Raw genomic sequence first — 16,040 nt, 5'->3', positions numbered from 1 at the left:
CCATTACTTCGATCGATTATATATTGAATCCCTTTTCTAAGCAATACCGCTCTGTTATTGGTCTGTTATATACTAAATACTAAACTAAATACTAAACAGATACAGATCAAAGGGGTATCCTCTGGCATTAGAAAATATTCATCTTGACAAGAAATTATCTATATGTTAAGATATCTGTGATAAGGGCTATAGCTCAGTTCGGTAGAGCAACTCGTTTACACGTGCGCCAATGCTTTTCAAAGGAGCTTATTATGCAATGAACATAATCGATCTTATTGCAAAATCAATGTCTTACTTCATAGATTCGAGAGAATAGGAGAACAGTAGCCTGACAAACAGTCGGTTCAGTCCGATTCAGGTGCCAATTCAGGTGCCTAATCAAATAGAACCCTTATGGATTTGCTAGTTGATAAGGTAAATATCCAGCCCACTAAATGCTAGGCGTAATGAGGATAAGGGCCTCCAAAAAACTTCTTTTCGTTCTATGAACTTTAAGGTGTATGAAGTCTCATAGTTAACTCTTGCAGTGGAACGATAGAGACTCCATTTCACTTAGGTTGATTTAATTTAGACCGGAGGCAGACCTAAGTCAAGGGTAATCCTCCTTTGAAACACTTTGGTATTGCTCCTAGATAGATCATAATACAAAAAATCAATCAGAGCACAGGGAGCCATCTCATTATCTTTCCGTTAAAGAAAAACTATGGTGGACTAACTGATCTTTAAATCAGTTTATGAAAGAGCCCAATGCAAAAAAATGCATGTTGGGTCTTTGAAACAGTTCAAATCATTTCGATAATAATCCGTTTGATCTGTTTTACCGAGAAGGTCTACGGTTCGAATCCGTATAGCCCTAATATGCCCTTTTTTAGATTTTAGGATCTCTATCCTATGTTTTCTTTAGTTTAGTATAGTTTTCATTTTCTCATTAGTATTTGTTTATAGACTGGATAGGCGCCTGCGACATAGAATAGAGATAAAAGCATTACCAAAGGCTCATTCATCGAAAATCAAAATCATACAGACAGGAAAAGAAAAACGAATTTCTATCAAATCAATAGAAGAAAAGGATCCTTTCCCTGATTTGAATCCCGTCCTCCTTCAAATAGGATATCTCTAGACTTCCCTATAATAACTGCAATGATTTTATCCATTTTGCGAATTCCTACTTTGTTTTAAGTATATTTATTTACTTTGTTTATAGATACATTATGTAAATTGATCAACTTTAAATAGAAAAAATAAAGTAAAGAGTAAATAAGAAAACAGAATATTCTGTCTCATAGTTCTGAAATAGAGTTCTTTATTTTTATTTTATAGTATTACTTCTCATTAATTATACTGCATAGATTAGTCCTACTATCTTAATTAGGTTCTAATTTAGTAGTATTCTCATTTTTATTTAATAGTCTCTTATTATTTTATTATTAAATATTAAATAAAGGATAGAGCTATTCTTTTTTCTAGAGATTCTAGAGAAAGCGAGACAAAGTGAAACGAGAAAGTTTTCTTTATATAAGAATTAGATCTACATACACCATATCTAAATAGAATGGAAATCCAAAAGAAAGGGAGTTGGGATTCCATTTGGATGAATCTTTAAAGAAGATGCAGCACAGAGGAAACAAAGGCTAAACTAAGCGCTTTTGTTTGAACAAAAAAGATTCTTGTTTCACCGAGGAAAAGAGAGAAGTTCTGGATAAATTGACAATGCTGAATTGAAATTGACTAATTTAAGTTCCGCCTATTCCACATTAATGGGAGTACATTATGTTTCTGCTTCACGAATATGATATTTTTTTGGACATTTCTAATAATAGCAAGCCTTATTCCTATTTTGGCATTTTCGATTTCAGGACTTTTAGCCCCGGTTAGTGAAGGACCAGAGAAGCTTTCTAGTTATGAATCGGGTATAGAACCCATGGGAGGGGCTTGGGTACAATTCCGAATACGCTATTATATGTTTGCGCTCGTTTTTGTTGTTTTTGATGTGGAAACCGTCTTTCTATACCCTTGGGCAATGAGTTTCGACGTATTGGGTGTATCCGTTTTTATCGAAGCTTTGATTTTCGTGCTTATCTTAGTTGTTGGTTTAGTTTATGCATGGCGAAAAGGAGCCTTGGAATGGTCCTTAACTGAATATTTAGACAAAAAAAAAAGAAGGAAAAGATTCTATTGAGACAGTTATGAATTTGATTGAGTTTCCCTTACTTGGACCAAACAAGTTCCAATTCTGTTATTTCAACTACACCAAATGATCTTTCGAATTGGTCAAGACTCTCCAGTTTATGGCCCCTTCTATACGGTACCAGTTGTTGTTTCATTGAATTTGCTTCATTAATAGGCTCACGATTCGACTTTGATCGTTATGGATTGGTACCAAGATCAAGTCCTAGGCAAGCAGACCTAATTTTAACAGCCGGTACGGTAACAATGAAAATGGCTCCCTCTTTAGTGAGATTATACGAGCAAATGCCTGAACCAAAATACGTCATTGCTATGGGAGCCTGTTACTATTACAGGGGGAATGTTCAGTACGGATTCCTATAGTACTGTTCGGGGAGTTGATAAGTTAATTCCTGTGGATGTCTACTTGCCGGGCTGCCCACCTAAACCGGAGGCAGTTATAGATGCCCTAACAAAACTTCGTAAGAAGATATCGCGAGAAATAGTTGAGGATCGAACTCTATCTCAAAATAAAAATAGATGTTTTACTACCAGTCACAAGCTTTATGTTAGGCGCAGTACTCATACAGGAACTTATGAGCAAGAATTGCTCTATCAATCACCATCTACATTAGATATATCTTCTGAAACTTTTTTCAAATCCAAAAGTTCAGTACCTTCCTACAAATTAGTGAATTAGGAGAGGGGCTCTTTTGTGTAGAAAAATAAAAAGCAGGGCAATCTTTCAAACTTGCATCCGAAATGTGAAATATTTATACAAAGAGGGAGAGATGAAGACAATGCAGCAGGGTTGGTTATCTAATTGGCTAGTCAAACATGAGGTGGTTCATAGATCTTTGGGCTTTGATCACCGAGGAATAGAGACTTTACAAATAAAAGCAGGGGATTGGGATTCCATTGCTGTCATTTTATATGTATATGGTTACAATTATTTACGCTCCCAATGTGCTTATGATGTAGCACCCGGTGGATCTTTAGCTAGCGTGTATCATCTTACGAGAATACAATATGGTATAGATAATCCAGAAGAAGTCTGCATAAAAGTCTTTGCCCAAAAGGATAATCCTAGAATTCCGTCTGTCTTCTGGATTTGGAGAAGTGCCGATTTTCAAGAACGCGAATCTTATGATATGGTGGGAATCTCTTATGATAATCATCCGCGCCTTAAACGTATCCTAATGCCTGAAAGTTGGATAGGCTGGCCCTTACGTAAGGATTATATAACCCCCAATTTTTATGAAATACAAGATGCTCATTGAATGATAAGAAATTCATGCTCACTTATACAACACAACTCCAGATTTTATTCAAGTCAAGGAATATTTTTAGGTTCTTTTCCTAGATGAAACGGAATACCTATTTATAATTAATTCCTAATTATACAAAAGCATTCCAGATAGACTGAGCAAAAAAAGGGTTTCATTTGGATTCCCCTATTTTGAAAATCGCATATTAATTTCCTTCATATGAACAGAAAAATAGGATGACTCAAAGAAGTTCTCTACCAGGAACTTTGTACCGCGCACATTACTTAGCACAACTAGGAAAATAAGATAAGATAAAGATAAGCAAGACTAAAAAAATATTCGTCGGAATAGCGGAATACAAAATTAAGAAACGCAAAAAAATAAAGGGGAATCTCACCCCCTTCTTTATCATATAAAGAAAAGATATATTTTAAAACTTCTTTAAAAAGAAGTGCCTCTATATTTATATTATAGATTTATCCACTTAGATGAATAAATATTATTAATGAATATGTATCACAATCCATCTCGAGGTATTTGGATCAATACCTATTCGGTGGATCTTTTTTTTTTCTCTGCCAGGAACCAGATTTGAACTGGTGACACGAGGATTTTCAGTCCTCTGCTCTACCAACTGAGCTATCCTGACCTTTTCTTGTGCATCATCCTAGTAGAGTATTTGTATCTATGTCAATTAAAAGGACTAAAAATTAATTAAAGTATTTCAAATTTAAAATTTGAAAATGGGGGGGTAGTCCTATGCATTGTGCATGGTTTACTTAAATAAAACTTAAAAATAGAGTGAATAACCAAGATTTCTTGCCGATACTCTAATAAAAAGAAATCTATTCAATGAATAGGATAAGATCCATTGAGTTCTCTTCGCATTCCTTTGTGAAAGAGTAGAATGAGAAAGCTAATGAATCTTAAACCCATTGCATTGATAAAAAGAAAAAAAAGAGGATAAATAATAATAATATAGTATAGTTAGGGAATAAAAGAGGATTTGGGGATAGAGGGACTTGAACCCTCACAACTTATAAAGTCGACGGATTTTCCTTTTACTAGAAATTTCATTGTTGTCAGTATTGACATGTAGAATGGGACTCTCTCTTTGTCCTCGTCCGATTAATCCACTTTTTTAAAGATCTCGAAAACTTTGAATTTGAATTGAAGAATTTGATTATTCAATATTCGATTGGAGTGGATTCACAATAATGAAAAAAAAAAATTATGATATGAGTTTTTTATTTCATAATCATTATCATTTCTAATTTCATTTTTAAAAAAGATAAAGAACCTATATTATAATTATAATATAATATGAGTTCTGTGATTAATCGTTTGCTATGTCAGTATCTATACGTGTTTATTAAATGTATAAGGTATAAAACCCCTCTTTCTCTAATTTAGAATTAGAAGGAATTCCACTAACAACACAACGTAATTAACTCGATTCGTTAGAACAGCTTCCATTGAGTCTCTGCACCTATCCTTTTCCTTTGTATTCTAGTTCGAGAACCCCTTGTTTTCTCAAAACACGGATTTGGCTCAGGATTGCCCTTTTTTAATTCCAGGGTTTCTCTGAATTTGGAAGTTACCACTTAGCAGGTTTCCATACCAAGGCTCAATACAATCAAGTCCGTAGCGTCTACCGATTTCGCCATATCCCCATTTCCCTCTTCTTTGAGACCAGGATTCCTTGTGTAATTTCATCCATCTCTTAGTTTTTTTTTTGAATCATTGAGTTCATCACTCAACGTAGTCTAGCAGTTCAGTTCGACTCTATTTGAGAGACCTCGCTTGCTTATTGCAATTCAGAATTGAATTGATTCTATCCTTGATGTATTTGCAATTCAATCCGAATCAATATATCCAAAAGTTTTTATCTCCCCCACCTCCCGTCTTACTTTTTTATAGTATTCAAAATTATACTATAACGCTTGATATTTATTCTTTTTTTCTAATCAGAATTAGCAATTTTATTTACTCTGACTCTATGTTCCCCTTAGTGAAATATTAATCCTCAAATTATTAACAAATAATAAAGTCTATAATGATCAAATGAAAATACCAATAAATTCTATAATTTTATTTTTTAATATCCTATAGTTAAGCATATCAAGCTAACTTTATCTTTAAGAAGTTTTAGTATTTTTTTATTTTTATAAGTATAACTTCAAATTTAGAACTAGTTAATAGCTAAGATTAATAACTAATATCTGAGATTTTACGGATTTCCTATACTATACCTATTTCTATTTGTTACACTATTTCCGTTATGTAAGCCCACTTAGCTCAGAGGTTAGAGCATCGCATTTGTAATGCGAGGGTCATCGGTTCAAATCCGATAGTCGGCTTTTTTTTTTCTCTATCGATGTTCTACGAACAAGAATCTCTTTTTTTCCGAATTAAATGGAGAATCCAGGATCTTTTATGTTTTTTACCTTACAATTTTGCTAGATACAAAACAATAAAATAAATAATATATATACAAAAAATAAAGATTTTGATGAAATTCCATTTTTTTGGGTACTTTAGTTGATTTTACTCTGTTTATCCTGTAGTTTAATTCAGTTTTAATTTCGATGTATTCTGTAATGTAAATACAATGAAATTAATTGTGTAAAATGAAATTTCAATAAAATAAAAAAAGGAGTCTTCATGTCCCGTTATCGAGGACCTCGTTTAAAAAAAATACGCCGTCTGGGAGCTTTACCAGGACTCACTAGAAAAACACCTAAATCCGGAAGTAATCTTAAAAAAAAATTCAATTCTGGGAAAAAGGAGCAATATCGTATTCGTCTTCAAGAAAAACAGAAATTGCGTTTTCATTATGGTCTGACAGAACGACAATTACTTAGATATGTACATATCGCTGGAAAAGCAAAAAGGTCAACAGGCCAGGTTTTACTACAATTACTTGAAATGCGTTTGGATAATATCCTTTTTCGATTGGGTATGGCTTCAACCATTCCTGGGGCCCGCCAATTAGTCAACCATAGACATATTTTAGTTAATGGTCGTATAGTCAATATACCAAGTTTTCGTTGCAAACCCCGAGATATTATTACTACGAAAGATAACCAAAGATCAAAAGGTCTGGTTCAAAATTATATTGCTTCATCGGACCCGGGGAAATTGCCAAAGCATTTGGCGATTGACACGTTGGAATATAAAGGACTAGTAAATAAAATCCTAGATAGGAAGTGGGTCGGTCTCAAAATAAATGAGTTGTTAGTTGTAGAATATTACTCTCGTCAGACTTGAACTTAACGAAAAAAGGAAAGGTTCATAGAATTTTCTTCCCCTTCCCCTTTCCCCGAACTAAATCGCCCTAAGACCATTACCATTAATTTGTATTTTCCCATCAACTAGCTAAAATTGATTAACCCTAGGATTAGGATCCTTTTTTCTTTTTTCCTCTATGTGTATTTTACATACCACAGTAATTTGCTATAGAGAATTTCTAATTTCTATTAAATCAAAATAAGATAATATAAGATATTATTGCTGGAAAAAATTGTTATTTGATTTGATACATTGTGATCCTTAACGTTGATGAATTAAGAAAAACGGAAAGAGAGGGATTCGAACCCTCGGTAAACAAAAGTCTACATAGCAGTTCCAATGCTACGCCTTGAACCGCTCGGCCATCTCTCCTACATAACTTATTATGGAAAATAAACTGAGTGAATAGCGAGTTTTCTTATTCCTGCAGTACAGGTACAACCGCAACCACTCGGGGGTTCCATAGTTCTATTGGAAAAATTCCTTTTGATCTAAGTGGAAGGATACAGGATTTTTTACTAGAAATTGCGCTCGCTATAAAAAAAAAGTTTTAATTTGGGTTTTCCCGCAACTAAAGAAAAAGAAAATGGAAGAATTCTTCTTATTGCATAATAAAATAAAGAAACCTTAGAATTCCGTTTGCATAAGATACGCTACACCATACTATCGAAATCAAAAATAGGGTATGAGACAATTAATAACTTTGAAAACACGAAATAGTTGATAACATAAGTTGTTGTTCAGAAATAGCAAAGTGGAATGAAATCCAGTCTTAGTCAAATATTTCATATCTCTTCGTGTCCAAGCAGAAGGAAAAGGATACAATTTGAGCTGAGCGGAAAATCCATATCTCTATCTCTCTTATCCATTTAAAGCATATGGATTTAGAGTAGAGCATATGGATCAATCTATTTATAATTATAAGAATCGAATGTGTTTGTTTTTATGTTATTTTGTGAAGGAATGAAAACAATTCTATATAGAATGGGTTGGGAATTATGCCTAGATCCCGTGTAAATGGAAATTTCATTGATAAGACCTCCTCAATTGTAGCCAATATTTTATTGCGAATAATTCCGACAACCTCAGGAGAAAAAAAGGCATTTACTTATTATAGAGATGGTGCGATTTGACTCTTTTTTTTTGCTTTTTTTTAGCCCTACCTATACCTCAGTCTTACGAAAAAGAGAGGGGGTTGGCATAGAGAGAACCAAATTTGTAAAGCAAACAAACCCACGCTTCGGGAAGGTGAGGCGAACTAACAATTCCTTCCGTCGTGTATCCTCGATTGATGCGGCTTCAGATACTTCAATTGTAGATTTGAGTATTGAGCGAAAGGTTACACCTACAGGATATGGTATGGTATGGATTACAGGCCAATCCTACTCTATTAGTATCCGTAGGCAGCATAGGGGAGAAAAGCACTACACCTAGAAATAGGAATCAACAAGAGAAAAACTTTGTTAGAAATTACCCCTTTCCTGATCGGTATCAGGGCTGGGAAGAATGGTTGGGATAACAAACAACCATCAGGTTTGTACTTTGGATACCCCTATAACCATCAAAGATCGTTGAAGTAGCTAATTCCTCTAAATAGGAGGCGTTGAGAACAAAGAAATTATTGGAGCTATCGTTTTCCTCTAGCATTAATAGAATTCATTGGTGTTAAGAAAAACCTCTTGTGGGAAGGTTGGCTAGAGATTTCTTGGAAAAATACCAGCCCCTTTCGGTTCATAATGAGACGGGACTAATTCTATTTTGATTCTATAGATTATTTCGCTTAGTACTATTATGTACAGAAGGGAGGAGCCGTATGAGATGAAAACCTCATGTACGGTTTTGGAACGGAGATTTTTTGAATAGAATGAACGACCGTAACGGATGTTGGCTCAATCCGAAGGAAATTATGCGGAAGCTTTGCAAAATTATTATGAAGCTACGCGACTAGAAATCGATCCCTATGATCGAAGTTATATACTCTATAACATAGGCCTTATACACACAAGCAATGGAGAGCATACAAAGGCTTTGGAATATTATTTCCGGGCACTAGAACGAAACCCCTTCTTACCGCAAGCTTTTAATAATATGGCCGTGATCTGTCATTACGTGCGACTATCTCCACTATAGAAAGAAAAAAAAAAAGAGAGGATCAAATTTTCTAGTAAATACTAGAAAAAAGGGCTTTCTACATAGGGATCGTAAAAACAACGATTTTTCCCTATCAGCTGTAGGAAGGAAGGACACTTCACGAGAATCAAAAAACGAAGAAAGTATGGCCTATACTACTACTCTATGGATAAAGTTTCTCAAATTGATAGAGAAAGCACCGTAAAGATCAATTAGTGAGCGACTGGGTCGATACAACTAAAAAAAACTGCTTACTTATCCCATGATATGGGGCAAAATTTAGGAATCCGCTTATGTAATAGAGCCGATCCACTAAGGGATTAAGCAGCGGTGTAGTATCAGATCCCAAAGATAGTAAGTTCTTTTTTCTTTCTTATGGAAAAAAGTCTTTTTCAAGGATTCTATAGAGATTTCATATATGAAAACGGGATAGTTACCTTTCAGAAAATTTGAACGAAGGCTCTATATCTATCTATGCTTCATTCTTCTGAAGGTGGGAAAAAAGATCAAACTGATTATTGATAAAAATTAGGGTTTGAAACTTAGGTAATTAATTTCTTCTGCTTAACCCAAGAACAAATTGGATCGATTTTTGATAAATCGAATTCAGTTAAGATAGGGGAAATTCAGATAGCAATTTCTGAGCCGTATGAGGTAGGAAACTCTCAAGTACGGTTCTAAGGGAAGGAACTTCCTATTCCGACCGAGGAGAACAGGCCATTCTACAGGGTGATTCGGAAATTGCGGAAGCTTGGTTTGATCAAGCTGCTGAATATTGGAAACAAGCTATAGCGCTTACTCCGGGAAATTATATTGAAGCACAGAACTGGTTGAAGATTACGAAGCGCTTTGAATTTGAATAAGACCATGCTCCTTCTTTTTCATAAAATGGGTGGTTTGGTTGTTGATCCATTAATCAAATAAATTAGGTCGTAAGATCGAATCAAGAATTTCATTATATCCATTTCTTATACCTTCTATTTTATATGATATTTCATAAGAATAAACCATAGGGATAGGGTCTAGAATAGAAGTAATAAACTGAATAAAAAGAGGGGGCAATCTAAATATTGCTAATATATTAGGACCATCTTATTAATAATTCTAATGAGTTATCTTGGAATTTAGAATCAAATAAAAAACCCTATATTATGCTCAAGGAAAGTAGATATAGATAGGAGCTTATGCCCTCAAAAAAAAATACACTAGTTTCTTAAATTAAAAATAAAAAAGATTTTTTTCTTACGTCGAGAAATATTTGTTTTTCAAGATAAACAATGTCCGTTAGGCACCTAATCTTTATGTCATAATAGACCCGAACACTTGCCTCGGATTGACTTCAATATATAATTGCTCCAGTGAATAACTAAAAAAAAATAGAAGGATGGTAGATAGTAAAGAAAAGAACTAATCACAATATCTATCTTTCAAAATCTATCTTTCAAAATCTATCTTTCAAAATATATATCTTTCAAAGATTCACTAAAAAGACAGTTGGCGGGTCTCTTTGTATGTCTTGTCCGGAAAGAGGAGGACTTAATGATTATTCGTTCGCCGGAACCAGAAGTAAAAATTGTTGTGGATAGGGATCCTGTAAAAACATCTTTTGAGGAATGGGCCAGACCCGGCCATTTCTCAAGAACACTAGCTAAGGGCCCTGATACTACCACTTGGATCTGGAACCTACATGCTGATGCTCACGATTTCGATAGTCATACTGGTGATTTGGAGGAGATTTCTCGAAAAGTCTTTAGTGCTCATTTCGGGCAACTTTCCATTATCTTTCTTTGGTTGAGTGGCATGTACTTTCATGGCGCCCGTTTTTCCAATTATGAAGCATGGCTAAGTGATCCTACTCACATTGGACCCAGTGCTCAGGTAGTTTGGCCTATAGTAGGGCAAGAAATATTGAATGGTGATGTAGGCGGGGGTTTCCGAGGAATCCAAATAACCTCTGGTTTTTTTCAGCTTTGGCGAGCATCTGGAATAACTAGTGAATTACAACTCTATTGTACTGCAATTGGTGCATTGATTTTTGCAGCGTTAATGCTTTTTGCTGGTTGGTTCCATTATCACAAAGCCGCTCCCAAATTGGCCTGGTTCCAAGATGTAGAATCCATGTTGAATCACCACTTAGCGGGATTATTAGGACTTGGGTCTCTTTCTTGGGCGGGGCACCAAATTCATGTATCTTTACCAATTAACCAATTTCTTGACGCTGGGGTGGATCCTAAAGAGATACCACTTCCTCATGAATTTATCTTGAATCGGGACCTTTTGGCTCAACTTTATCCTAGTTTTGCCGAAGGAGCAACCCCTTTTTTCACTTTAAATTGGTCCAAATACGCAGAATTTCTGACTTTTCGCGGAGGACTAGATCCAGTAACCGGTGGTCTCTGGCTGACCGATATTGCGCACCATCATTTAGCTATTGCTATTCTTTTCCTAATCGCAGGTCATATGTATAGGACCAATTGGGGTATTGGCCATGGACTTAAAGATATTTTGGAGGCTCACAAGGGCCCATTTACAGGACAAGGCCATAAGGGTCTTTATGAAATCTTAACAACGTCATGGCATGCTCAATTATCTCTTAACCTAGCTATGCTAGGCTCTACAACCATTGTTGTAGCTCATCATATGTATTCTATGCCTCCCTATCCATACCTAGCTACTGACTATGGTACACAACTTTCCTTGTTCACACACCACATGTGGATTGGCGGATTTCTAATAGTCGGTGCTGCTGCACATGCAGCAATTTTTATGGTAAGAGACTATGATCCAACTACTCGATACAACGATCTATTAGATCGCGTCCTTAGACACCGCGATGCAATCATATCCCACCTTAACTGGGTATGTATATTTCTAGGTTTTCACAGTTTTGGCTTGTACATTCATAATGATACCATGAGTGCTTTAGGCCGTCCACAAGATATGTTTTCGGATACTGCCATACAATTACAACCTATCTTTGCTCAATGGGTACAAAATATCCATGCTACTGCGCCTGGCGTAACAGCTCCTGGTGCAACAACAAGTACTAGCTTAACGTGGGGAGGCGGCGAGTTAGTAGCAGTAGGTGGCAAAGTGGCTTTGTTACCTATTCCATTAGGAACCGCAGATTTTTTAGTCCATCACATTCATGCATTTACCATACATGTGACTGTATTAATACTTTTGAAAGGTGTTTTATTTGCTCGGAGTTCCCGTTTGATACCCGATAAAGCAAATCTAGGTTTTCGCTTTCCTTGCGATGGGCCTGGCCGAGGGGGAACATGTCAAGTATCCGCCTGGGATCATGTTTTCTTAGGTTTATTCTGGATGTACAATGCAATTTCGGTAGTCATTTTCCATTTCAGTTGGAAAATGCAGTCGGATGTTTGGGGTACTATAAGTGATCAAGGGGTGGTAACTCATATTACAGGGGGAAACTTTGCACAGAGTTCCATTACGATTAATGGGTGGCTTCGAGATTTCTTGTGGGCACAGGCATCGCAAGTCATTCAGTCTTATGGTTCTTCATTATCTGCATATGGTCTTTTTTTCTTAGGTGCTCATTTTGTCTGGGCCTTCAGTTTAATGTTTTTATTCAGCGGCCGTGGTTATTGGCAAGAACTCATTGAATCTATCGTTTGGGCTCATAACAAATTAAAAGTTGCTCCTGCTACTCAGCCTAGAGCCTTGAGCATTATACAAGGACGCGCTGTAGGAGTAACCCATTACCTTCTGGGTGGAATTGCCACGACATGGGCATTCTTCTTAGCGAGAATTATTGCAGTAGGATAGTGGCTAGGAGGATTTGAAAGGCATTATGGAATTAAGATTTCCCAGGTTTAGCCAAGGCTTAGCTCAGGACCCCACTACTCGTCGTATTTGGTTTGGTATTGCTACCGCACATGATTTCGAAAGTCATGATGATATTACTGAAGAACGTCTTTATCAGAACATTTTTGCTTCTCACTTTGGGCAATTAGCAATAATCTTTCTATGGACGTCCGGAAATCTGTTTCATGTAGCTTGGCAAGGAAATTTTGAATCATGGATACAGGATCCTTTACACGTAAGACCTATTGCTCATGCGATTTGGGATCCTCATTTTGGTCAACCCGCTGTGGAAGCCTTTACTCGAGGAGGTGCTGCTGGTCCAGTGAATATTGCTTATTCTGGAGTTTATCAGTGGTGGTATACAATAGGATTACGCACCAATGAGGATCTTTATACTGGAGCTCTTTTTCTATTATTTCTTTCTACGCTGTCCTTAATAGCGGGTTGGTTACATCTACAACCCAAATGGAAACCAAGCCTTTCGTGGTTCAAAAACGCGGAATCTCGTCTCAATCATCATTTGTCAGGACTTTTCGGGTGTAAGTTCTTTGGCTTGGACAGGACATTTAGTTCATGTTGCTATTCCCGCATCCAGGGGGGAGTACGTTCGATGGAATAATTTCTTAGATGTATTACCCTATCCCCAGGGGTTGGGACCCCTTTTGACGGGTCAATGGAATCTTTATGCCCAAAACCCTGATTCGAGTAATCATTTATTTGGTACCGCTCAAGGAGCGGGAACTGCCATTCTAACTCTTCTTGGGGGATTCCACCCACAAACGCAAAGTTTGTGGCTGACCGATATGGCTCACCATCATTTAGCTATTGCATTTATTTTTCTCATTGCCGGTCACATGTATCGAACTAACTTCGGAATTGGGCACAGTATTAAAGATCTTTTAGAAGCGCATACTCCTCCGGGGGGTCGATTAGGGCGTGGGCATAAGGGCCTTTATGACACAATCAACAATTCGATTCATTTTCAGTTAGGTCTTGCTCTAGCTTCTTTAGGGGTTATTACTTCCTTAGTAGCTCAACATATGTACTCTTTACCTCCTTATGCATTCATAGCACAAGACTTTACTACTCAAGCTGCTTTATATACTCATCACCAATATATTGCAGGGTTCATCATGACAGGGGCTTTTGCTCATGGAGCTATTTTTTTCATTAGGGATTACAATCCGGAACAGAATGAGGATAATGTATTGGCAAGAATGTTAGACCATAAAGAAGCTATCATATCTCATTTAAGTTGGGCTAGCCTCTTTCTAGGATTCCATACCTTGGGCCTTTATGTTCATAACGACGTCATGCTTGCTTTTGGTACTCCAGAAAAGCAAATCTTGATCGAACCTATATTTGCCCAATGGATACAATCTGCTCATGGCAAGACGACATATGGGTTCGATATACTCTTATCTTCAACGAATGGCCCCGCTTTCAATGCGGGTCGAAGCCTATGGTTGCCCGGATGGTTGAATGCTGTTAATGAGAATAGTAATTCGCTTTTCTTAACAATAGGACCTGGGGATTTCTTGGTTCATCATGCTATTGCTCTAGGTTTGCATACAACTACATTGATTTTAGTAAAGGGCGCTTTAGATGCACGCGGTTCCAAATTAATGCCAGATAAAAAGGATTTTGGATATAGTTTTCCTTGTGACGGCCCAGGGCGCGGCGGTACTTGTGATATTTCTGCTTGGGACGCATTTTATTTGGCAGTTTTCTGGATGTTAAATACCATTGGGTGGGTTACTTTTTATTGGCATTGGAAACATATCACATTATGGCAGGGCAACGTTTCACAATTTAATGAATCCTCCACTTATTTGATGGGATGGTTAAGAGATTACCTATGGTTAAACTCTTCACAACTTATCAATGGATATAATCCTTTTGGGATGAATAGTTTATCGGTATGGGCGTGGATGTTCTTATTTGGACATCTTGTTTGGGCTACTGGATTTATGTTCTTAATTTCCTGGCGGGGGTATTGGCAGGAATTAATTGAGACTTTAGCATGGGCTCATGAACGCACACCTTTAGCTAATTTAATTCGCTGGAGAGATAAGCCCGTGGCTCTTTCCATTGTGCAAGCAAGATTGGTTGGATTAGCTCACTTTTCCGTGGGTTATATATTCACTTATGCAGCTTTCTTGATTGCCTCAACATCAGGCAAGTTTGGTTAATTTAGTTTGTTTTTTTGTACTGTATCAGCACCTAGTTCATTACTCTTGATAGAGAGGGAGGATCTGCCTTTTTAGATTTCTTTTTCTATTTATTTTTCCATCTAGGATTAGAACCGTATACTTGGTAATAATAGCAACGACACATTATGGCAAAAAAAAGTTTGATTCAGAGGGAGAAGAAGCGGCAGAAATTAGAACAGAAATATCATTTGATTCGTCAATCTTTAAAAAAAAAGATAAGAAGCAAAGTTTCTCCCTTGAGTTTGAGTGAAAAAACGAAAATGCGAGAAAAATTGCAATCCCTACCGCGTAATAGTGCACCTACACGCCTTCATCGACGTTGTTTTTTGACCGGAAGACCTAGAGCTAACTATCGACATTTTGGGCTATCCGGACACGTACTTCGAGAAATGGTTTATGAGTGTTTGTTACCGGGTGCAACAAGATCCAGTTGGTAAGGATAAAATACCCTTTCGTATTTGTATGGATTTCTGGAATTGATAATCATAGAGGAGCCCTCTTTACCATTCTGTATAAATGGACTATTCTATTTGTATAGATATTGGTAGAGGGGCGTATCCAACCCTCTTTTATCCACTAGTTACCCCTCTTTAGTTTAAGAGTATAGAGCAGTTTGGTAGCTCATAAGGCTCATAACCTTGGGGTTGCGGGTTCGATTCCCACTACCGGCTCCATACTCCTTCTTTATGATATATGCATGATATAATATATACATCATGCATTTGTATCTGGATTTTTTGATTTCCTAAAAGAGTTTTGGTCTAACAGTTTTTTCTCGGAAGAAGCAAAAAAATAAAAGAAAGAATAAAATATGAAAGAAAAGCGTCCATTGTCTAATGGATAGGACAGAGGTCTTCTAAACCTTTGGTATAGGTTCAAATCCTATTGGACGCAATCTTATTTCTATCTATTCTTTAAATAACTATACTAAACTAAAAACAAAGAAAACTTTTTTGCATGATTCAAATGAAAAAGCTTTCTCAACGATTCCTATTCTACTAACAAGAGTAGACATGCAAAATTTATTTGTTACTGAAGAGAAAACCGTTCCAGCTGTTCCTGAATAGCTTCCTTCAAAAGGATTTCCGCTTGCTCGGTGAATGTCTTGCTAGAAGATATAATTTCTTGGAATTGAGGTTTA

The 16,040-nt window shown here is 36.5% G+C and overlaps 4 non-coding genes across 4 annotated transcripts; 2 read left to right on the top strand and 2 right to left on the bottom strand.

The window, feature by feature from the left end:
• Nucleotides 1-4,010: 4,010 nt before the first annotated feature.
• TRNAF-GAA (transfer RNA phenylalanine (anticodon GAA)) lies at nucleotides 4,011-4,083 on the bottom strand. Its single transcript has one exon. It is a non-coding gene; the product is annotated as a tRNA-Phe (tRNA).
• A 1,638-nt stretch (nucleotides 4,084-5,721) lies between these two features.
• TRNAT-UGU (transfer RNA threonine (anticodon UGU)) lies at nucleotides 5,722-5,794 on the top strand. Its single transcript has one exon. It is a non-coding gene; the product is annotated as a tRNA-Thr (tRNA).
• A 1,216-nt stretch (nucleotides 5,795-7,010) lies between these two features.
• TRNAS-GGA (transfer RNA serine (anticodon GGA)) lies at nucleotides 7,011-7,097 on the bottom strand. Its single transcript has one exon. It is a non-coding gene; the product is annotated as a tRNA-Ser (tRNA).
• Nucleotides 7,098-15,721: 8,624 nt separating this feature from the next.
• Nucleotides 15,722-15,793, top strand: TRNAR-UCU (transfer RNA arginine (anticodon UCU)). The gene has a single exon. It is a non-coding gene; the product is annotated as a tRNA-Arg (tRNA).
• The last annotated feature ends 247 nt before the right edge of the window (nucleotides 15,794-16,040 follow it).

Source organism: Aegilops tauschii, unplaced genomic scaffold, assembly GCF_002575655.3.
Source record: "Aegilops tauschii subsp. strangulata cultivar AL8/78 unplaced genomic scaffold, Aet v6.0 ptg001215l_obj, whole genome shotgun sequence".
Lineage (NCBI taxonomy): Eukaryota > Viridiplantae > Streptophyta > Magnoliopsida > Poales > Poaceae > Aegilops > Aegilops tauschii.
The sequence above is the reverse complement of the archived record's forward strand: the minus strand, read 5'-3'. Positions and strand labels throughout refer to the sequence as shown.